The sequence below is a fragment of the Fukomys damarensis genome, unplaced genomic scaffold, assembly GCF_012274545.1.
Source record: "Fukomys damarensis isolate Sample0158 unplaced genomic scaffold, DMR_v1.0_HiC HiC_scaffold_1, whole genome shotgun sequence".
NCBI classification, from domain to species: Eukaryota; Metazoa; Chordata; class Mammalia; order Rodentia; family Bathyergidae; genus Fukomys; species Fukomys damarensis.
Window position 1 is genome coordinate 71,938,106 of NW_022900913.1, and position 24,182 is coordinate 71,962,287.

A 24,182-nucleotide genomic window follows, 5' to 3' on the forward strand; every position below is an offset into this window, starting at 1 on the left:
TTGTTGCAATACTATATCAATATTATTGTATTTTTCAAAGTCTGTATAAAGTATTATCTGGGACTCCAAAGGAAAACCACTTAATTTTTAAAAAATTCATTAAATAGTATAAAATGCTAAAACATAATCCATATATATATTGCTGTTTTTTAAGAAAATAATGAGACCTAGTTTTAGAATAAAATAATTTTATACCAAAAAAGGGTATTGCTTTCAAATCAATATTTTAAAAAATTTTAAAAAAGAATATTGAAATAGCTCAGAAGAGTAACTATAAAGTGTTGGTTTGCTTTTATGATCCACACATTTCTTGCAGGCTGGACACCAGTCAGCTGAGTGGCAGTGTCCTGCTCTCCCCTATGAAACAGTCTTGTTGCTGAGATACTCATCGCCAAGATGGGTACTTGGAAGCCCAGTCTGTCTGGCCAAGCACTGGCTGGGTGGCTGAAGGCTATGGCTTCAAGCCGGGAGTGTTTCTTTTCTGAGTGTGGAAGAAAGGTGACTCAGGATGAGGTCTCACAGCCTTCAGGGAGAAATAGCCAGGGGAAGGGTCTGGAATAGGTGCCAGGTATACCCTCAACATAGCAGAATCAATTTATTTTTTCAGAAAAGAAGGGATATAATTTCTAGTCGGCTCTAGAATGTGTAGAGCTGGAACTAACTGAATTTATTTTGCTGATTAATGATACTGTCCCCCAAGACTTTCTAGACAAGCCAGGACTGGACCATAGATTAGATGGAAGAAAGTGCTTTCCTGGATTTGGGAGCATGCCATTTCTTATATTCATTCTAGGCAAGTACTGGGAGTGCTTCAGGTAGTGCTGCTTGGCAGAAGACCTCAGGGTAGGCGTGTCTCACCACTGAGAGGATGTCTGTGTGGGGGCACTGCTTCCTGCACCCACAGGCTCAGGGGGCTTCAGGTCCAAAACACTCTCAAATGGGCAGAGAGTATCATCACTCTGCCTTTTTTTGTTTTTCAGGTCAGTCCTGGTGAGGGATGGACTGAAATCTGGATCATCCATACCAGCCCAATCATCAGAATCCTTTGTGGACCTTCTCTTACTCTTTGGCTTGATATCACCATTTTTTTGCTCCAGGCCAGCAAGGATTTTCAACTGAGGATTCTTGTTGTGGAGGAATGGGAAAAGCAGTGGGCTTAGCTTGTCCTCCTGAGAATGGCTCTGGTGATCTGTCCTACAGGTTTCTGCTTTATAGGGGTTCAGGAGATGCTGAGGCGGCTGGATAGCATGATGGTGCTGGGAAGAAATTCGCATGTGTAGCTTGGCTGGGGGCTGGGCAAGGGGGACTGGCTTGATGTGTGGAGGCAGGCCTGCCTTTTCCAGGACATCCTTCTGTGGATTTCCTGAGTCCTGCAGGTTCTGTGTTGTGATGCCCATCTGGTGTCCAGTCTGGAAGTAGGGATATCAAAGTGCCTGACTAGCTGTTGGTCATTTCTTTGGATCCCACTGAAGCGTGTCTCTCAGGAGCTGAAATGCTTTGCTGCTTGCATTTGGAATCCGTCTTTAAATTATTGGGTATGCACTGAGGCCAGTGGAAGTTCATAGCACTTGAAAGATGGTAGTCCTCAGGCCAGTCAGTCTTTTTTGATGTCCCTAACACTTGGCAAATTTGGAATATTGTGTCAATTTCACTGGCCCCAGGGAAGAAGAGCCTGAGTGTGTACTCTTCTGCCACGAGGCAGCCCACAGTCCAGGCATCAATGGGTTGGTGGACCTTAGGAGGACTTCTGGAGCCCTATAACCATCTGGTAGACCCATAATCTGTGTAGGGAGGTCTTAATCAGATTTCTTGGGCCAATCCAAAGCCTGCAGTTTTCACCAGTTCTGGTCCCATGCTCAGGAGATTCTCTGGCTTCAAGTCCTAATGTAAGAAGCTGTGTTTGGGAATAAATGCTAGTCCTTGTAATATCTGATACATGATGTTCCTTATACCAGACTCCGGAAACAACTTATTTCTTTCTTTAATGAGCTGGTAAAGGTTTTCCTACATGTACTTCACGTACATAAATAAACATGATCATTTTCCCTGATAACTTCTTTTAATTTTACTACCTTGGCAGGGTTGAGCTTCTTTAAAGACTTAACCTCATGAAAGTTCATGTATTCCTCCCAGGAATACAACTTTCTTTTCATTTTTAAAAATAGCAATCAGTTTGCCAGATCCAATGTTTCTTCCTAGCAGGACAGAACCGTAGGTCTCATTTCTGAGCTGCTTGATCATTGTGTATCTATCTATTCATGGTGGGCCTGCTCAGGCCAGATGTGGATCTCAGGACCAAGGCGGTTCAGTCCTATAGGCCTCCCCAGAGTGTAACCAAATTTTTCGGTGGCAGCACCAGCACAAGGCATTCAATAGGACACGACTATCTCCCCAATACATATTTTCAAAGATCTGTTGTCTGCAGGCTAGGTGAGCACTGGCGGGGCTGCCCCTCGGGAAGCAGCTCTGCAACCACTGGGGTGGCCCTGGACCCAGCGATCTAGCTACCATGGGCTGCCAGGTTCCTGGTGGGGACACCCCGCAGCTCCAGTGAGGGGTGCAGGCTGCACAGGGCATAGCAGTGCTTCAGGAAGCCCGAATCCGATTATTTTTAATAGCCAATTATTGGAAGATGTATAACCTCTCAGGGATCCAACAATGTCAACCCCTTGGCCTGGCTCATGGCCATGCTGGAAAGGACATGACCTCGTGTATGTCCTGTGTCCACATTGCAGAAAACACAGATGCTCACTCAGTCAGCCTCCCACATGGCTTTCCTTGTGACCATTAGGAAAATAATAACTATCTTGTCTTTTAAAAATTGGCATCCACCCATTCATTATAAAAGCAAAATGAAAACCAATTTAAAAACACAAAATGAACCTTGAAAATGTATCAGCCAACATTTCACCCAGTGGCATAACTGTTATCAGAAGTCAGTGGATGTCCTTATTAATATCTTCTTATACAGGCATTGGCTAGGTAGATAGAACTTTATAAAATTGATATCCAAATGCAAAAGATATTTATTATAATGATATACATTTCCCCCAGATTAACCTAAACATTTAATATAATGTCACGAAAGCGCCAAGATTTAATACAGATTTGGCAAGCTACTTCTGAAATTTATAAGCAAGACAATATCATTAGAAAGAACTAAAATGTTTAAAAGAGAAGTTATAGAAAACGCACTTATCCAGATATAAATTTTAGTGAAATAGACACCATGTTGATTTGGTTCATATTTCTATCTATACATACAAACAGACAATAACTTATACATAAGGAAAAAATAAAACTGAAGTCTTTACTATGTATGTATGTATGTATGCAATAGTTGATTTGAAGTGGATTGAAACTTAAATCAGTAAAGTAGTATAAACTCAAAAGAAAATATTGGAGGATATATTTAACACCAGTGGAAGGGAGGGAAGGATTTCTTTTAGGAAACCACATTAGAATCCATAAAGAAAAATTTAGTAAATGCACCTATATTGTAATTGAAAACAGGTGGGCCTTCTGGCTGTGGTAAACATTTCCCACCAAAACCAGGCTTAAAATGGAGCAAAATCATCAAAAACAAGTATTTCAGTCCTTGGGAGAGTGATTGAAGGCTGAAACCAAATTGGTCATTTATTCACAAATATCTGCTGAGTCTCTGGGTGGAGACCACAGGGTCTGAGGCTGGGGAACCTGGCTGGGAGCAGGAGTGAGGGCCACGCTGCTGGTGTTGCCACTAGGTGGGAAGGAAAGGAGAGTAGCCTGGAACAGTGTTAGCTTAAGGGTGTGCATGCTGCTGCCGTTAGTGGCAGCCCTCTGGAAATTAAGGGGAACATGTGGCAGTGGGAGAGCCATGGAGAGTTAGGGACATGCTGTTCACATTGGTGTGGGCCTGGAGCTGCAGGCCAAAGGCAAGTCCAGCATAAAAAGGCCAAGGCCTTTAGATCTGTCCCCTGCTGCATGTGGACCATCCAGGTGGGAGCCCTGCCCTCTGGACACTGAACCTGACTTTGTTAACCCTGAGCTCATCCCAGAGCCACTGAGGCACAAGGGTGCCCACAGGGAGTCATTGACAGACACATCCTGGCAAACTAGTGAGGAGACATCATTCCCAAAACTCTCAGAACAAAAGTCATCCAGATCCAGAATTGCTTTAATGTGTTATCGAAAAGCTCAAGTTTTCAACAACAAAATATTATAAGGTGTACAAACAAGAAAGAGTGATTCAGAATGATAAACATTTTAAACATTCACTAGAAACTGACTCCAGGGTTTACCACAGATAAAGACGTCCTTTTATTACCTGGTCAGAGATAAAAGGAAATGGTGTTTAAAGAATTAAAGGAAAATATATGACAATGATTTCAAATCCTGCATTTCTATAAATAAACAAACAAATAAATACATAAATGTAAATCATAGAACAGAAGCAAATGGAAACTAACAGCTGGTTTGAAAAATTCACTAAATGATTTTGAAAGGACATTTGATATGAATTCAATGACTAATGCATAGAAAGAAATTGCGTGATGTGAAAATTGAAGAGAAAAATATGGAACAATAGCCAGTGCCCCAGAGACAAGGAGGGCGTGGAACTCTTGTAAGTTTGTCTGTGTGGCCTTCTCCCACTGGGAAGGGGCTTACAGGGCATGGCCAGGAGCCTATGCTGCTATCCTTCCTTTTTTGGGTTTCAAGTGCTTTCTCTTTTAGAACCAACTAGAGTTTTGAGCTTTATAAGAAAGAAACTCACTTGGCCACCTCCTTCCCTGTCCTCTGCCCTGGGTTGTCCAAGATAGAAGCCTTCTGGAGGGTGGTGTCTGTCACATGTGTTCCTTTGACATTCCCCGTCCTGGGGACTCTATAGCAGAGAGAGGACAGGAGGGGTGGTGTCAGCCCACTGCTGAAGGTCTGAAGCAGCCCTGGTGGGAAGCAGAGCAGTCCAGACAAAGGGAAGCTGTTGCTTCTTTTTCTAGCAGGAATGTGGCTTTTCTGTTTACTGTAATGCTCATCACCAAAAGAGAAGAAAATATTTGGAGAATGAAAATATTTCTAAAATGTACAAATTTATATTTCTTAATAAAAATGAATAATGCATTTTATGGGAAGATATTAAATTATTGTGCATGTAGTATTATCATGGAACTTAACTTTCTTTCCTTTTAGAGACATTATGGCTATGTCTAGATGTCTCCCCCCAAAGGCTCATGCAGTCAGGGGTGGGGCTTTCTCAGAGGTGGCTGGATCTAGTGTGTGACACTGGGATTGATTCATGGTGCAATGCTAGGATCAAGGGCCCTACGATTAAAGGTATGAGTGCTACCCACTCTAAGTAGCCTTGGTAAGGTATAAGGACTGTGAGAAGCCATAGCCATCCTTTGCAAGACCTTGCCTGTGTGCTTGCTGTGGACTATTTTTCCTCTGTAATGGTCCTCTGCCAAGCCACCCTGCCTTGAAACAAGCCAACTATGGACTGAAACCTCTGTAAGCCAAATAAACCTTTCCTCCTTTAACTTTGGATGTCGTATATTTTGTCTTATCAACAAGAAAAGTAAGACAGAGACAGAGATTACTTTTTCTACTATGTTGTGTAAGAAAGCACCAATTTAGCCTTATTGAAAAGTTTGTTATGGTCAAATTTGTGTTTAGCCCCTAACTAGTCTCAGTTGAATATAATAACGAATTTAAGTTTATAACTTATAAAACATCATTTCATACCTATAAAATTGACAAAAGTATTTTAAAGTCTGACAGTGCCAAGTACTGGCAAATAAATATTGAAATGGAAACATTCATATCCTGCTGGAGGACTATAAATCTTTATAACTACTTGGAAGACAATACAGCAATAATTGAAAAATGTGAAAAAGACTTCAAGCCCTCTATGGCCCAGCAAGGCTTCCTCTGGTTTTGTGACTTGAAGAAACACTACTGTACAAGTTTAAGAGACACACAGAAGACCGACCCTGGTGTTTCTGAAAGCATAAAACTGGAAGCAACTCTAATGTCCACCAACAAAATAAATTATATTTACATTTTGATGGACTCTGTAAGGTAACATTTTTTAGAATTGAAAACTAACAATTTAGATCCTCAATTACTAACAATCATAAATCTCCTAAACACAACAGAGAGTTTAAAAAAGTAGGTGCCAAAAATGTATGTGCAGAATGATTTCATTTACAAAATGTTTAAAAATACCCAAAACAAGATTATGAGTTCTGGAGATACACACACATTTGTGGTAAGACTTGGAAAGAATGAACTGAATGACAATGTTTGGGACAATAATTTCCTCTGGGAGAAGAGAAGGCCTGAGATAAGTACAGAGATGCAAAAAGACTGAATACCATTTGAAATGTTTTATTTATTAACTGAATGCTGAATATAGAAAAGTTTACTTTTATTAATGTTTACACCTTCTGTAGACCAAAAACACTTCATAAAAATTTTATAAAAGTATAACAGTCTTATGCAATCTAGTAACATCAGGCCAATTTGAAGTAGTTCCACATACAATTATTACTAAGCCTTTAGTTTATGCACAAAATTGAAAGTACTGGGAAATCAAAATTCTAATGAAAGGCAAAAAGAAACTAATTCCTAATGTAGGGGGTGCCAAGCACGTGGGTAATCCCTTAGTATGCAGCCCTACTTATAGCTCAGGAATGGAAATTTTCCTTTCTTCAGGACAGTACCTCCCAGAAGTTTCAGTGGAAACTTCAAGAATATTGATATTTTCATTGAAACTTTCACTGTTGGATTGCAGCTCATTTTTACATCCTCTACCAGTATCATTTGTGGCCTCATTAGCTGATGGCACTATTTTAGAACTGAAAACAATGTACTAAAAATTAGTAGCATTGGAACAGGCTCTGGGTGCAATAAAAGATTACAGAGGAGACCAAGAATTGCTGCAATAATAGAAAATCAACGTGCTTCAAAATCCTAGAGATAATGAGAAATAAAACAGTATGAGTGTACAGTTTGGTTTACTGAATAGAAAAGCAGGCATCCCTGATCTTCAAGTGATACTACAGAAGTTATGCATATCCATCTGGAAGGAAGGGCTGGCAGCTCCAGACCCTCACTGGTGTAGGATAGAAGTGGCTGGTGCCGGGAGGGGCCATTCCCTCAGATCTTGTGTGTTCTGGGTTGAGCTACTCGCTCTCCACCGATGACTCCTCTGTGCACAGAGAATTTCCCATAAAGCTTGGTAAACAATGATTGCAGGGCCCACCCCAGAGCTGTGATGCAATGGACCAGGGTTAGGACCTGGAAACTTGCCTTTCTGGCGTGTTCTCTGATGCTGCTTCTGTTGGCCCTACCAAGTTGGGGTCACAGCAATTGGTCCTACTCACCTACTTTCCCTGTCCAATCCTAACCTTTCCATTTACGTATTCTAGTACAGATCCTATAGTCAAGGTAAAAGTTTGCAAATAATTTTATAGTTAATATATTAGCACAATTGGCTCTTTCTTTCTTTCTTTCTTTATTATAGTTGGCTCTTTAGTAATGCTATTTCCAAAATACTTACCTGAGTGGTAAAGAAAAAAAGTGAAGTCACTCCCTAGGGTTGAGTGTTCACCTTGGACACACTTCTGGGAGCAGATCTCACACAAAACATAGGAACCACTGTGTGTACTAAGGAAGGGGACAGGGTTAAGAACTCAGGGGTTTTCAGTGCTATCAGGTATATGAGGTGTATCTGGAATTTTTTCAAGTAATTCAAGCTCTTTCCTCCACCAGAAATTGTAGCTAACTGTTGTTAATAACTGTTCCTCCTATACATCCTGAGCAGGTAACCAGGAATAGTGTGTGCTTATGTTGGATGCCAGGACATACTGGCTCCCACCTCCCACCCCACGGAGTCCACCAGCAGGAATCGCTCAGTGAGTGACAACTGCTATCCTAATGATAGTTATTGGTTTCAATGATGTTTCTTCATCAGAATTTCCATGAAGAAAAAGTAGATGAATTTGGTGGAAATATTACTTAATAGTTTCTTTATCTTATGTACCCTTGGTTGTGTGGACTCATCTCTGAACTTTGTCTTTTAGACAAAGCATTCAGATGTCCTTAATCACACAGATGCTGCACTTTGTAATTGTTTTGAAAAACATAAATAAAAGGGTATTGCACTCAGTAAAGCTGATGTGGGATTAAGCCAATTTGAACTGCTGCTCCTTCTTCCCACCTGCCCGTCTTCTCCTAAGAGATGAATTCATTAGAGTGCATAGCTACTTTGTCTACATTTTGATGTCATGCACAGGAGCATGTATATGACCTCGAGGTGGGTGAGAAAACTGTCCGAAGAACAGGAGAGGTGGCCAGGCCCCTGGTGTCATGTTAGGAGAGGCAGGTGCTGGACTGCAGCCTTGGGCTCCTTACCCATCTCACAGAAGGTACAGAATACGTTGTGGTGCCACTTGATCTGAGAAGTGTGGAACATTCAATAAATCATGAGAATGAGGTCTAGGAAGGCTCAATGAAACTACAGTGCACAGCAGGAAAAGCGGGTGCATATATCTTATTCTGCTCTCCCTTGTGGCCCATGGATGGATTCCTCCTGAGAGAGGATGCCATAGTGGAACATTTAGGTTCCAGATGTGGAGAAATGTGGCTTCTTGCTGAATATTTTCTCTGGCTTTGTCCATATGAGTCACAGATGTTTTACGGATCATCCTATTGAGGCTGAGATAACCCAGCTTGGTCTGAAAGTGATCACATTTGTCATGTGATGTTGTTTCCCAAGCATTACCCTATTGGAAAGAAACTGGCTTTAAAAGGTGGTTCCAGGCTGGTTTCACCGGGTTTCACTGTCCAGTAGCCTCTGAGAACCCAAATTTGGTGGTGGCCACACTGGACTGGCAGGTATCAGGCACAGTCTCCACTGTGCAAGATCCTCTGGGGACACAGGGGACAGCAGCAGACTTGGCACGACACCTTCAGGAAACAGCATTTTAAAATTAAATGCCAGAAGAAGCTCTGGCCACTGTCATTGGAGGTCAGGATCCATCACAGGCTGGGATTTCCAGGCCCAGCTATAGAGGGTTGCATGGGACCAGCCACCAGGTCTGGAGGGTGCCAGGCAGACCAGAGGATGGGAGAGGACACAGGTTGACCACTGGGTTCTGCCCTGGAGCTTTGTCTCAGACCACTACTGACATACAGCCTAGCCACAATGAAACAGTGTGGATCACTCAAGTCCAGCGACTTCTGTGGTGCTGCTGCCTTTGCCCACCGCACTCACAGCATCTTAATTTCATATAACCTCAGAAGTCCCTGCCACTGTCACCCCTTTGCCTGATGAAGTGACACGGAAGGCTGTTGTGATTGGCCCTGGGACAACCTGAAGTCTGAAAGAGAGACCGGGGGCCTTACCCATGGGGATGTAACCTTGCACCCACAGTCCTGGCACACAGTAGGACAGGAGCACATTCCCAGCCACTCGGGATCCTACACCTCTCTCTGGAGCCTGAAAACCATTCAGCCTGAGTGTGGTGGGGGTTGAGAATCCCTTATAGAAACACTCAGGACCAGAAGTGTTTCCGGTTTGGGAGTTGTTTGCATTTTTTAATATTTGTATGGACTTTACTAGTTGAATGTCTGAAGTCCGAGATTCCAGTGTTCAAAATAATGTGGATTCAGAAGGATTTCAGGATAATTCTGGTTTTATCCCAAAGACTTTCCCGAACTAAAGAGCAAATTCCCACGGGGACGTTTAGGAACACTTTAGGAGAACACTTGGAGGGCTGGAGGGTGTTTCCAGGTGCTGCTCCTTGAGGAGCAACCGCTCAGATTTCCTTACCCTCCAGACTGAATTGATGCACAAAATAGAGTTAAGCATTTCCTCAAGGTCATCAGCCACAGCCAGAAACAAGTTCTTCTGATTCCAAATGCAGTGCACCCCTCCCCACAAGTGCTACAGTCCTTTTGTGTTGGGCCTGGTATGCTGGGACATCTTCTTCATCACTGGAGACTTGAGATCTCCCAGTGGGAAGGAAGCTGGAGAACCTGACATCACCTCCTCAACACCCACTCCTCAGAGGGCTCTGTAAGCCTGGGAGTCATGAGATTTGGGTAAGTTCAAGACAATCTGAGAACACAGGATGATCAGAATGCAGACCCAGGAGTTCAGGCCCTGTCCTCTGCTCAAATCCATCTTCATTTTTATTTTACAGAAAAAAAACAAAAAACAAAACAAAACAAAACAAAAAAACAGAGTCAAAGCTGCCAAAAATCTATTCCTTCAGGGGAATGCTTGTTCTCAAAATGATAAGGATATCAGTTGCAACAGGCATCTGACTGACATTCAGGGGTCTTTCAGAGCCAGTGAGATTATTAAAGAGAACAATCAGTTTTGGGTTTTAATCTAACAATGTTTTTTATCTTATGAACAAAAAATTAAATCTCACTTGACAGACTGTAAGAGAGATGCAGTGAACGGGGGTCCCAGGGTCAAGCCCGAAGCTCTTCCCAAGTTGGAAAACACAGCAGGTGACTTCAGGAATCTGTTCAAATTATACCACCATCTTTGTCCCAGTATTTAGTTGACGCAGCCCTCTCTCCTTCGTTGTAGTGAGGCTAAATTCTCCCAAAGGCTGGGAGACAGGAGCAGGGTCTCTTTGCAGTGGCTGGGCTGGCAGATCTGCCATTTAATAGCACCTGGCAAGCTATCAAAAGACACCTGTGCCCCAGGCACCGCCTTGTGTGGGCTGCTAATCTTCCAAAGCTCAGCTCAGTGAAGGTCATCAGCCACTACCTATTGGGCAGCCACCAGGCCAGAAAGGGATCCTACTCACTTCACTCCAGGCACCCTGAAGTGGTACAGCACAAGCCTTTTCCTTCCTCTGTCCCAGCACCCCCATTCAATGCTGCAGAAGTGATGTGACACCCTCAGAAGTTATGGGGCACTCTGACCTCTCTCCTGTGCTGTGGCTCCTGTCATCAGCTTCATTCCAAGGACAGACTTGTGACCCAGCGGTTCCTGCAGATCTCAGTGCAGCTGTGGACACAGAGAGATGGCTGTGATGACTTCAAGTCTATTCTTCTGAAACTGTCTCTGTTAAGTGAACTATGATGCTCAGTTCCTTCAGAACCAGGCTGCGCATAGCTGCCCTCTCAAGTTCCACTGTCAGAAGGGACTTGGGCATCAGTGGGTTCTGGGGGCAGCTCTGTTAGAGAATTGATCATGTTAAAGTATGCTGTGACGCCGCCTCACAGGCTGCATTCTCCTGGTACATCTTGGCTCCTAAAATGACCTCATGCCCTTATCTCTGGTTTCCCTCCCCGCCAAGGCCACAGTGGTCCAGGAAAGTTGAAACCTGTGTCTGCAGGACTGGGCCCATAAAAGCAACCTGGCCTGTGATAGGTTAAAAGTAGCTCACTCCTCATAAATAAGCAATAGCCCACCCCAAAACTGATAAAAGGACCTTCCTTTCTTTGTTCTTCTCTCTCCTTCTGCTTCTTCCTTCTCTCTCTCGCTCTCTCTCTCTCTCTCTCTCTCTGCCTTCCTGCCTCCTGCTCGCCTCCCTACAATAAAGATCTCCTGCCGGACCTCTCGGTGCATGAGTGGCCTAATTGGGAAGGGGCACCGGAAAGGGCACACGAACCCCCCTTTCAAGCTTGGCAAGGTGGCCTCACGCAGGGACAGCCACTCTCATCAGGTTCAGGGTCCTGCTGAGGAGAGGAGTTAGTACAGCATGGGCAAACACAGAGCCCTGCCAAACGCAGCTCATCCTGACCCAGTGCCTCCTATTCCACTACCTGTTTATTCGCTGCTGCTGCTCCCTGCCTGCTTTTCTACCTTCTCTTCAGATCTTGGTCTGGATTCCTGTTGGGTGGTATCTGAAGCCCAGGGCCTGGACCTCCAGGAGGGGAAACTGCAGCCCTTTCTATGGTCTTCTGGTCAGTCTACATGGTGGTGGGTATGTTTTGCAGTGTGGAAAGAGCCTTGAAGGTCGTGTTCCAACACTCCATCAAAAGGAGCTTCTGTCAAATAACGGAGCAACCAGCTGCTCTTTAAAAACTCAGAACCAGAGACTCCTGCTTCCCAGAGTTAATCCCATCTGCTTCAGGAATTCATACTGCTCCTCTCTAGAAAGCACCTCTTCCTGTTGTGGGCACTCAGCCTCCCCAGAGACCTCTGCATGACCCTACCCCTTCCCTCCTGGGGTGCAGGGTGCCCACACTGGAAGGCAGGAAAGCTCCCCTGCGTGCTACAGACCTGATGGAATTATTGGGACCTCATGGGGAAGGCCAGACCACCTTGCTGTTTGCTGGAAGGACAGATGTATGTGGGGAGCTGCACACTGAGCTCTTACAAAGTTCCAAGTCCTTCAAGATGCTGCCCTGTGTCTGGGTAGCAGTGCTCATTGCAGGCCCATGGGAGAATTATGGTGGTTATGTGAGCTCCCTGGACCCCTCCAGCTCTGCTCCACTGGGTCTCCTCACCGGCTGGTGCACCCAAGTCTTCATGAGTAGCTCCCTATTCCTCAGGGTGTAGGTGCCCTGGGCAGGGCTAGCAGGGGCATTTTAGAGCACAATGGGGTAGAGTAAGACACCTGCCCTTGGGACTGTTGCTGTTGGGGCTGATGATATTGTGAGGAAGGGTCTCCTGCTGAGCAAGGCTATTTGGTAGTGGGTGTGGGGCTCCTGATGCCTGAAGCACAGGTGTTTCAGGATTCCTGCGTCCCAGGGAAACTTCCTCCATGGGTTGTGGTGCTTGTGGCTCCCGGTTGTCACCCCTCTGAGCCCAAAGAAACTGTCCTGATGCCCTACTCTGTTCTAATTGTATTTTCAGCTACTAGAAAAAAAAACTGGATTAACAATCAGTAAAGATTATATTCAATTATTTTTAACAGAACCAAGATCAGATCTTTTGAAAGCCTCACCCCAGAACTTTAAATTTATTTCCAGTTTTGTTGAAGATATGATCTGAAAATTAGGGCTGATCTTTCATCTCAGTGCTGAAATTCACCAGAAGTCTGGAGCTCACATCTCAACCTCCTGGAGTACAGAGGAAAGGGTTCAAGCCATGCTGATTGGAGACTAAAGCAAGGGACATGGCATGGGGAAGGAGACACCAGGACCAGGCAGTGTGTGCAGGAAAACTACCCATCCAGGGATGGCCGGGGGAGCAGGAATGGGTAAGTGTGGGTTGCATGCTGACAACGCAGCAATGGGGAACATGTGACCTGCTTCGTCAGGGCTGTGGCCTCCTCATGCCTGTAGTAGCCACAACTTATGAGATCCCCTCCCCAAGAATGGGATCAACCTTCAATGTTAAGAGTCAGGCTAGCCACTCGTGTGTCTCTGGGAAAACCTACCCCATAGTCAAGTCCCTTGGAAAACAGGAAAGGCAGGCCAGATACCTTGTTCCCACTGCAGCCATAAAATAAATCTAATTCCATGAAAGGGCTATTCAAAAATATATGCATGCCAAAAACATATATTCACTTGAAACCTGATTAAAATAAATCCTAAATTACAATTGAGTTTATTCTGGACAGGGCATCCAGTTGCTTTTTGGATCACCTAGTCTCAGCAGAGCAGTTCACATGGCAAGGCAGATCGAGGACTCCATACCATGCAGCCATTGGGTTAGGCTCCTAACGAGTTCATTGTGTGCTTGGGGCCTGCTTCTGAGATTGCAGTGATGTCGATGGCAGAATAAGTGTGTTCTGGGGCCATGGAGGTTTTTCCCAGAAATCAGAGTAATCCATCTTGGAAGCATTCTGAAAGCAGTTTGGGATATCCAGAGTAGGAGCCTTTTTTGGCCAAAATGTGCATTCAGAATCCTTCTGCTGCCAAATGGGAAACTACCCTGAGAACAGGACAGGATCAGAGCCTCTCTCTTTCATGGTCATGAATCTCCTCTCTTAACCCTTCTGCTTCTGAATGAGCTGCAGACTCAGCCTGACCTGATGCAGTAGGATGGGACTTGACAAGCATAAATCAAAGATCTGTCAGAGTTCAGAGGCCTCTTAGAGAAGAACACCAAGCTGTGGTGGATTGGATGGAAAATTTTTCCCAACAGCTCTTGTGTTCAGGATAGGGTTTTGGAAGGTGACTGGGTCCTGGGGTGCTAGCCTCCTCTGTGGATTAAACCTGGGCTGAGTTCTTGCTCAGTGTAGAATGGGGTGTGGCTGGACAAATTAGGACGCTGGGTATATGACCTGGAAAGGTGTGTCTTGTCCCTGTCTCCTTCCTCTTCCTCTATCTCTTTCCCTCTCTTCCTGGTTCCTGGCCACTCTGAGTAAGCAGCTTTCCCCTGGCACACCCATCCACCATGATGTGCTTTCTTACCACAGACCTAAAACCATGGAGCCAGCTGAACATGGACTGAAACCTGAGCCAAAGTGAACCTTTAAACTGACTTTCTCAGGTATTTTGTCACAATGATGCAAAGCTGACTCACAAGGTCCTATCTCAGCAGGGAACAGGAGCAGAAAACTCAGGGAGACTGCACAGAGAGAACAGTCAAGGAGCCAGTGTCACAGAGGGAGCACACAGAGCCCTGCAGGTTCCTGAGGTTGTCAGGGCACTGGCCTTTGTGCCTGGGATGGAACCACAACAGCTACTCTTGGCTCAACCAAGTCAGAAATCATATTTTCCCAAAAGTTTTTGTATCTGCTTGCAGTTACCTATCCTCCCAAACTCTTCTTTAGGATTCAGGCAGTTTTTTGCCAATAAAAATAAATCTGCAACTAAAAACTGTGAAAAATATATAAAAAATTATTAGAAGAAAATATGATCAGCCATAGTCTACTACTCAGGATGGAGTACTGTGGATGTTCTTGGAGGAGGTCTTGGAGTAGCAGACTATATTGCACCTTCCTGGCTGGGATTTAGCAGCCATATGCATTCCACTTTTCTGCTGCCTCCCTCAAGATATTCTAAGATTTTTTTCATATAGATCCTGTACTTGATTCTCTGTACTCATTCCCGAGTCTCCCTTCTTCCTTCCTTCCCATCCCTGAAGGAAATAGTTATGGGGGTTTCCCATTGATCATTTCTGATCAGAAGCCTTATCATTTCTGATAAGAAGCCTTAGGAGTTTTGTATATTTGCACTGTATTTAGTCACCAGACTGACTTTCATTTTTAAGCAAAGTGCATCAGTTAGTTGTTGTAGGTTTTCATTGTATGTGAATGATGTATTTTTCTTCTTCTGTCCAATAATTACAGTGTTTTGTCACATGTAATCATTATTTTTGTGTCATCTGTACCTCATCTCTAATTAATACATCTCTAGGATTGTACTACTATGTTGAATAATTTGTTTGAATATTGCTTTCAAGGGAATATTACTCCTTTACTTGAATTTATTTTATTAAGAATAGGAACAATTTATTCCTATAATAAATTGAGAGACAGAAGGGGGACTGGAAAGTGGTTGCCTCTGTACTTGAATTAAAAAACATATCCCCTTGGGCTGGGGTGCTCAGTGGCATCACACCTGCCTTGCAAGTTCAAGGTTCTGAGTTCAATCCCTACTACCAAAAAAAGAAGAAAAACCCGCATTCACATTTTCTCTAAAAATTTAAAAGTAGCTTTACATCAGTAATAGATATTAAATCTTCACTGCAGTTCTACCCATGTGTTTGAATAATTGCTTATTTTTCTTATCCCTCTTTTATTTCCTGCCATCATGCAGTATGGTTGTTTCCCCTATATGAAGCTGTCCTTACAGACCATGGTGAGTGCCCTCATCATCTGGGGCAGGCTGCCTCTGCAGTGGGACTCACCCCCACTGTGGCTCACTGCAGTGGATGAGAGCTCCTTGCTCCCACCTTGGTCCAGCGTGTCACTCACTCACTCCGCTACTGGTGCTCCATCTCTCCAGGGCCCAGGGTCCTTTCTGGATGCCCTCCTATGTCAGTGGACAGGAAGACAGAGAAGGAAGGATGGGACACCCATCCCTGTGTCAGTCAGTGACCCTTCCTCCACATTCTTCCTCCTCTGGAGCGGCTCTGTCACGCTACTCTGAGACCAAAAGGAGGCCAGGAACAGCAGCCCAGCTATGTGCACAGAAGGAAAGAAGCAGGCTCCGCAAACAAGGGGCCAGTCTCCTACTTATACTGTTCTTTGAACAATCTGTTGGATTCTGTTTGTAGCATTCCAGCCAGAGCATTGCATGTAGACGACAGCAGGGCCAACCATGTCTGGCTGCCTGCTATGTCTTTGTAAGACTCTGTTACTGGCAGTGGTTTGCAAAGCTTCCTCTTCCCCACCCAGGGTACTTTTCTGTGCTCTGAAACACTGTCTGAAACACTTAGATTGTTTCAGCACAACTTTTTTGTACATCAGAACTTTATATCCAGACTGTGATTATTATTAAAACATTATCTTTTATATAATTGATAATTAATAAACTTTCAAATAGGAATTGTGTGGATTCAACCCTGATCACATAGTGAGTTTCATTCTCTCCACCACTGTTTACAACCAAGTTCCTATGTGGATTTCAGGGCACAGAGTTGCCCTTCAGTTTATGGGTGTCCTATCTGAAAGATACTCATGAGAGAAGTATGTGGGTTGCTGATTTTCAGGGGTTTTTCTTTTCCTTTTTTTTTTTGGTACTGGGGATTGAACTCAGGAACTTACTTTTTTTTTTTTGAAAAAATAAAACAAAATTTCCTAACAAAAATAAGAGAATAACAATAGTTAATACACTGTGTATCATTATCTTCAAAGTAGTTACTTAGAGAACGAGACATAGACCCAAAGCGTTCTTACAAAGAATAAACAAACAGGTAACAACACAAAACTTTTTAAAAGAACTTAGATAAACTAATAGTCTAAAGGAAACAAATTACCATATATATTAAAATATTTTTGAGACAATGGAATAGGTAATTTGGGGAAGTATTTTAACTTCTCTTTACTCCTTATCTCTCTTATGTTTTGCTCTTTAGTGGTATACATTTAGCTATATGTGTATATTGTATTTTCATATAAGAGAAATCATGAGATATTTAAGTTTGTTATGTTCTGTCATTGTGATTTTCTTCTTTTTTGGTGCTGGGATCGAACTTGCACCCTTGTGATTGCAAGGCAGGTGGCAGAACCACTAAGTCAAATCCCCGGCCCTCTGATTTTCTTCTTTAAAACGACACTTTTTAGACATCCTTTGTATAAATTGCAAAAAGGTTCAGCCAGATTTTTTTTATTCCATTATAATTTTTCTCCTATATCTCCTGCTCCCACCTCTACTTTTACTCATCCCTCCCCGCTCCCTCAACTCCCCCTCTTCTTTCTTCTCTCTTGGTTGCTTCTGGGATTCTTTTTTCTTAATTTTTTTTTTTAAAAATCACAAGTAAATCTTCACACATAAGATTATTTTAGTTAATTTTGCTTGTACTTGGTGAACTTTTTCAGTCTAAAATTTCTTTAGTTCAATTAAGTTGTCTTTGCCTGTCTCTTAGATTATCACATGAACTGTACCTGCTTATTTTCTCTGATGGATTTCCTATGAAGCTGTTTGATCATCTGTATCTGTCTTCCATCTCTGCATCAATTAAATATAACAGAAGTCCAGCGGAAACTTTAAACAAGGGGGAAACATCTTGGCTTGTGTTTCTGAAATCAAAACGGCCAGGCTTTCAGTGCAATTACCAAATTTCCCCACATCCTGAAATTTTCCTGTTGATTTCTCAGCTCTGGCCCCTCAGGCCCCTCTGTGCCCCTCCACCATGGGGCCCGGAAGCTTCCAGCAGCATTGAGTGGCTCATTGCACCTTTCCCACAGCCCTTCCTGTCCTTCTGAGCTGCTCTAAACCCAGAAATGACCCCGCGGGCTGAGGGAGGGGCCACTGGAGGCTCACACCATCCTTTCCAGTGCTGTCCCATAAGAGACAGCTATTCATCCACCTGAGAGCTCTCTCCTCTTTAATGTTTATGCACCTCTGACTTCCTGGTAAAATTTTTAGGTTAATTCCCTCATAGACTAAGTTCTCTACGACTGTGGAAAGGAGAAGAGTGGATCTTACTTCTCATTTCCTTGTGAATTTTATAATACATCTTAGATTATTGCTTCTTCAGAAATACTGTACCCCTCAGATCCTGTTAAGAAAATGACTTGGGAACTTACTTCTTTCCCCCTCCCTGGTCAGGCAGTTTTTGTGACTCTTCAATGACAGGTGCAGTTTCCAACCTGAGGCATCTTTTGTGGGTTCTGTATTTCTTCTCTTTGTAGGCCTTAACTATGTCTGTACAACTCTACACTTGCTTCAAAAAGAGTTTGTCTTTCTTCTATTCAATAACTTGCCTAACATAACCTTTCTCCTTCTCCCTGTGATTTCAGAGTCACAAAATCACCATGAAGTATAAACTGGCTTCCTATCTCAAAGGGAGCTTTGCTTTCTGGGCTTTTGCATAGCTTGCCCAACCTAGGGGAAGCTCTCTGCCCTTTCCTTCTAGCCAGCACCCACTCCTCTGAGCTGGGAGATACTAGTTTTTCCTGGTGTCTCCTTTACTGGGCAAGGAGCCTCCCATCCTTTATCTTTCTTGGCCTCAATTATCTGATCCATTGTTGCAGAAGCCTCTGAGGGTGGACCACAGTCCCTCTCACCATCAAGGGAGGAGCATGTCTCTTTCTGTATTCTCTTAACTTTTCCTTGGGAACCCAGAACACTGGGTGTGTAGTCATCCTGCCCATAAACCTGAGTGTATAGAATGACATGCAGAGTTCCAAAAGGCTAAGTTACCTCTTACCTTCTGACTGATTTCACCATTTGCCTAAAAAGATGGCATTCGCCGGCATAGTCAGAAGGCTGTTTTCCAGGAGTTGAGTGTTTTTTCAGCTGACTTCTCTTGTGATCAACAATATCAGGCATTAGCAGGTGGCATAGGTGCAGAAGTGGGAGAATGTAGTATCTTCATGCCTGGCAGAGGCAGCTCACACCTTTGTGCCCAGGGCCTCTTCAGCAATGTCCTCAAATTCCACAACTTGGAGGAGTGTGGCACAATGATCAGATAGCCTTGACACAAGTGCTAGCTGTCTTTGTTAGTTCCAGCTGCTGTAACAGACTGGGTGGTGTAAAAAACAAACATTCATTTCTCATAGTTCTGGAGTCTGCAAAGCCCAAGGTCAGGTCTTCTTGAGAAGACAGTGAGGGAGCTCTCAATTGCTAATAAGGGTACTAATTCCACTTCCAAGGGCTCAGACCTTAGCAGCCAATCACCTCCCAAAGCCTTTGCCTCTGAGTTAAATTCCAACATATAGGGTCACAAACAGCCTGTGACACTACCCTTCACCATGCTGGATGGTCAACTTCCAGGAAGGGGTTTAACTTTTCTAAATCTCAGTTTTCGCTGTCTATAAACTGAAAATGACCAGCTTATCTTTCTAACAGTTGCCAAACATATCAGGCTTGGCATGATTGGCAATCCAATAATAGCATTTCTCATTATCATGGTTATAGTGGTAGTAATGGAACCAGTACTAGTAGTGAAACTCCACGGAAACCCCACTTGTCCTGCCAAAATCAAATTTACTGCCAAATAAGCTGAACATAATTGCATTCCACTACAAATGTTTCAGAGATATAGTAGCAACTTCCTGAGCACAGGCCTTGTTGGGAATTAGAAGGATGGACCTACCCAGAGAAAGCCCACTCTGTGCTCTCCCTTGGTGGGAAGCTATTAGACAGGGATTGGAGTGGTCATTAGGGGACAGTTGACCTTTAGCATGCCCTGGAATAACAGGACTCATTTATGGCTGACAGTTGGCACTGGCCCAAGTGGCCCGTGCAGAGTACGGCTAAGCATTCAGTTTATGGTCCTTTTAAAAGAGGGTTCCAAATGTTGCTGGGTATCTTAAAGTCTAAGCTATTACATGTGGAAGGGACCACCCATTGAGGGCTTAGAATTTTTTTTTTAGGAATGGGGACACATTCCAAAAGCTGCACTTGATGTGTCTTGCCAAACCGGTGTTTCCAGGCTGTTAATATAAACTATGACTTGGACACAGGAATCCATACTCATTTGCTTAAATTGGATTTTCTTTCCTTTTCCTATAAATGGAGGACTTTAAATTTTAAAAAATAAGGGATTGAATTGGTGATTTTCAAGCTAGCCTCTAAGGCAGGGGCCACAACTGGAGCTCAGTGGGTTCTGTTGCAAACAGCAGCCCTGTATCTGCTCATAGAGTGTGATCCTGTGTCAGTTCTTTCCAGGAGGCCATAGCAGGATGAATCTCTACTGCCATCCTTGCTCAGGGGCTCACAGACCAATTCCTAGATGGAAGTTGTGTTAGCAAGAATGACTACAAATGTCAGCATGGGCTGTGGTCTGCACAGCCTGTGGTGAGGCAGAGAGAAGCAATTGCTGCAGACTGTGGGGTTCGCCTGAGCTTTTGCAGAGAGGAGAGCGACTAAACCTCAAAAGAGGCAGTGTTGTTTCAGATCAGTCTGCCTGCATTCTAATGACAAAGCTAAACAGGGAGGGCAAGACATCACTGTCCACTGTATTCACCGTAACCATTCCAAAGGTCATGATAGACTTAAAGAACAATGGGACTTTTATGTGGGTGCAGAAAACAAGGTGATGTGACTTCCTAGCCATGAAAATTAATATTTCTCCCAAGCGCCAGTTACAAGGACACAGTTCTGCAAAGCAATTGCTGTGTGTGCTGTCCTGCTGGGCTGTGCCCACATGCTGAGGTGTGTTCATGGCCTTCCCATCTCCAGGCATCATGTCCATAAGGAAGGGCATGAACTCCCAGGCACTGACACATATTTGGTCACAGCCTCTCTGGGTTTCTGTGGATACTCCTTTGAAAGTATTTCCCACCTGCCTTTCCACAAGAGGCAGTGACCTCCAGCCTAGTGGATGCCTGACAGAGGGGTCATGGGCATTGGGAAATGGGTCCATTTTGGAGCATGGTGCCAGTCCAAACCATCCTCTGGCTTCCTGACTGCAGAGAAACTACCTAGAGAGGTGGAGTTTTGAGAAGATCCCTGCTGCACAGGAGGCTGGGAGGGGAGTGACATTGATCACTACAAGGTAGGCTCCAGGGCCTACACCAGGTATCGCAGAGTCCTTTGAATACAACATTTTCCTAGATAAGGAAGAGGTGCAGGAATGTAAGGAGTTGGGCCCTTCCAGGCCTGACAGAGCCCAGGTGGCCTGGGATGTTGTGGCCTCACATGCTGCTCCTTGCCAAGTTGCTAGGCCTCTCTGCAGTCATAGAGGCTCAGGAGCCCTGTTGAGTGGGTGGCTGGGCCTGCTGCTCAGCGCCAGGTTCTCCCTTTCCTTACCCGCACCCTTGCAGTGTCCCTCTGTCTCATTCCTACATAAACACTAGGGCCCAGCTCACAGCCACACCATCTGACACTGTCTGGGTAAACTTAGGGCCAAAGTACCACCTTGCCTCTTGGCTGCTCTTACCCGAAATCAGCCTGGAACACAGTCCCTGGGGCTGCAGGTGTGCACTGTTCACAGTGACCACTGCACTGTTGGCCTCACCTGGGGTTGCAAACACCACCATCACATGAAGCATCATTTCCAAGATACCTGTTACATCCCCACTGCTCCTTCCCACATGGTTGACCTCTGACTCCTCTCTCAATGGCTGCATCCTCCCATGTCTGTCCACAGGACAGATCCAGTGTCTGTCTGTCTGCTCCATGTGTAGCCTCTCCCTTCCCACCACATCTGGCGCTAACACCTCTGCAGTCCAGTCTGAATGTGTCCTCTGTTTTGACCCCATTGCCCAGGGCATCATGCTAACATCCTATGGGACTGTCACTCCTCCCTGCTGTGCTCTCCTCAGGGCCACATCTTCATCCCACCTGCCACCCATTCAGCATGCTCTGAAGACACCTGTAATTGCACCTACCTGTTCCATCCCTACCCCATTTTCCTTCTCTACTGGGTAGCTCACATCCCATTGCCTTTGTCTGGAAAAGCCCCTTGGGAGTTGAGTCTGTTTTGGGAAGGTCAACGTGACTTCCTCTGCCTGCATTGCTCTAAGTTCCGAGTCCCTCTCTGTGCTCAGCATCCTGCAGAGGACCTTGCTTGTGATGGGCACTTTGCAAATACTCACTGACTGGAAGTTTAACTCACATTTGGGGTAGGGACACCACCCACACTCTGTGTTTTCAGGAAAAGACACAGGTGAAAAATGCAGTGGGGTCAGTATATTTACAGCTTTTGGGTCTATAAACATTTCCAAGTTCACTCTGGTAAGATTTGCTTAGATAATTTCTGACTGTGATCCTTGTGCCTCTGTTCTCTGGGATAAGCCAAGTGTGCAAGACTGTGGGGAAATTGACTCATGGCCTTTGGGGGTTTAGATAAATTTATTTTGTGTTTTGTGGGACTCCATCAGATATCCAGGATAGGGCTGGGGATTTAGCTCAGTGATGTTGCCACCCACCTCACAAGTGTAAGATCCTGAGTTTGATCCCCTGGTACAGGAAAAAAAGAAAGAAAGAAAGAAATCCAGGATATCAGGATTAGCCTTCAAAGAAGCAGGAAGTCTCCATCTCTAAAATATAAATAAATGGCCCAACCCCTATAGATTACAGCCTGGCTGGGAACCAGTTCACTCTCACCTACCTGTTCATCCAGATGCCTGGCAGTTCTGCTTGCTCTACTTTCCAATATGTCAGAAGAGTGCTCCCTCTGGCAGCACATATACCAATATGTCAGAAGAAAGGTGTCATGGGATAAGGGCTTGGGGTAGGTGTCATCGCAGCCTCACATACGGAAGTATAACTATTTGGGTTGGAATCTCAGAATTTCAGGTTGTAAGGTTGTGATTTTTGCAATTAATGAACCTATAGCTCCACAACTTGAATGCAACAAGCTCTACCCTACCCTTCCTGGATCCAGGGCCCCATCTTCCCCTTGAGATCTGAGTGCGACAGAACTGAGTTCCCTGCTCCTCAGCTAGGACCCTCTCCAGAGCTCAGGATACCTCCTACCCTGAGTTCTCCTGGAGCAGAGCCCTCCACCCCAACTCTACCCAGATGCACATAGGCAGAGTCTCCTTCCTGTTCTCACTCAGAGCTGCAGGAAGAAGCTCCAGGGTGGCTCTGCCAGGCACTTCTTCCACAGTGAGAGCAGGGACCAAAGAGACTAAAGTTGGCCCAGCAGACACAGCATCCAGACATGGGGGTCATCCCTTCTATAATACTGTTTCTGTGTGCAGCAATGCTGCTTTGGCCCTGGGCATAGTTAGCAGAGGCTGTGGGGAGGGAGATGGGCCTCATCCCTCAGGGATCCCCCACCTGCGGCCTGAAGAGGGCCCTTGAGTATAAACAAAGGGGTTTGGTGAAGTCATGGAGCAGAGGCTGGGAAACACCCATCTCAGACCAGCTCCTGTCCCTGAGGACAGGAGACACCAGTGAAGAGGTATGTAAGCTGCCCAGAAGCTGGACACAAGGGGCACTGGCATGGTGGCTATGGGCTTCAATATGTGCTGGTGGGGGACATAGAAGGAATGGCTTTCCCATGAGAAGAGGCTCCCTGCTGTCCCAGCTCCCTCATAGTCCACACATTCATGGTGTTCAGTTCACACCACTCTGCAGGGGGAAAGCCTTCCAGAATGTTCCTACCAAGGCCTTGTTGCTACCACAACACTCTGTTCCTCTTCTTCAGAGCACTTTCTGTAGTCTCAGCTTCCATCAATTTATTTGGTTAAGGTTGGTTTCTCTCACTGCACTGTGAGTCCTGTGAGGCTCACCTGAGGCCCTGCTCAGCTGGGAATGTGTCCTGCAGAAGTTCATGTGGTCCTGGTGCCTTGATCCCCAAATCCATGTGTAGCTGTGCTTGGAGCCTTGAGGAAGTAATTAGGGTTGGATGAAGTTATGAGGGTAAGGTCCTGTGATGGCTTTAGTGGTTGTATAAGACTAGGAAGAGACATCTAAGCTGACATACTGGCCTTGCCTTGCCTTGCCAGGTGAGGGCTTCCACCACATTATAAAGTTAAGGGGCACTAAAGGTGATACATTAATGACTACCATAAGTGGTCAGTTGGCAAGCTGTGCCTGATCCTATTGGGCTGCTGAATGTATCAATTGGGACAAAGAGTGGTGATTGATTTAAAGAGTTGTTTTCTCTGATATTATGAAAACGAGAATGTCTATGAGTCATTAGAAACTCAAAAGCTAAAACGCAACTATATTAGGAAGATTTAAGTAATACCCAGAAATTAAAGAAGGACAACCCA

At 44.7% G+C, this 24,182-nt stretch overlaps 1 pseudogene; it reads right to left on the reverse strand.

The window, feature by feature from the left end:
• Nucleotides 1-385: 385 nt before the first annotated feature.
• Nucleotides 386-24,182, reverse strand: part of LOC104861237 — a 102,095-nt pseudogene continuing 78,298 nt past the window's right edge.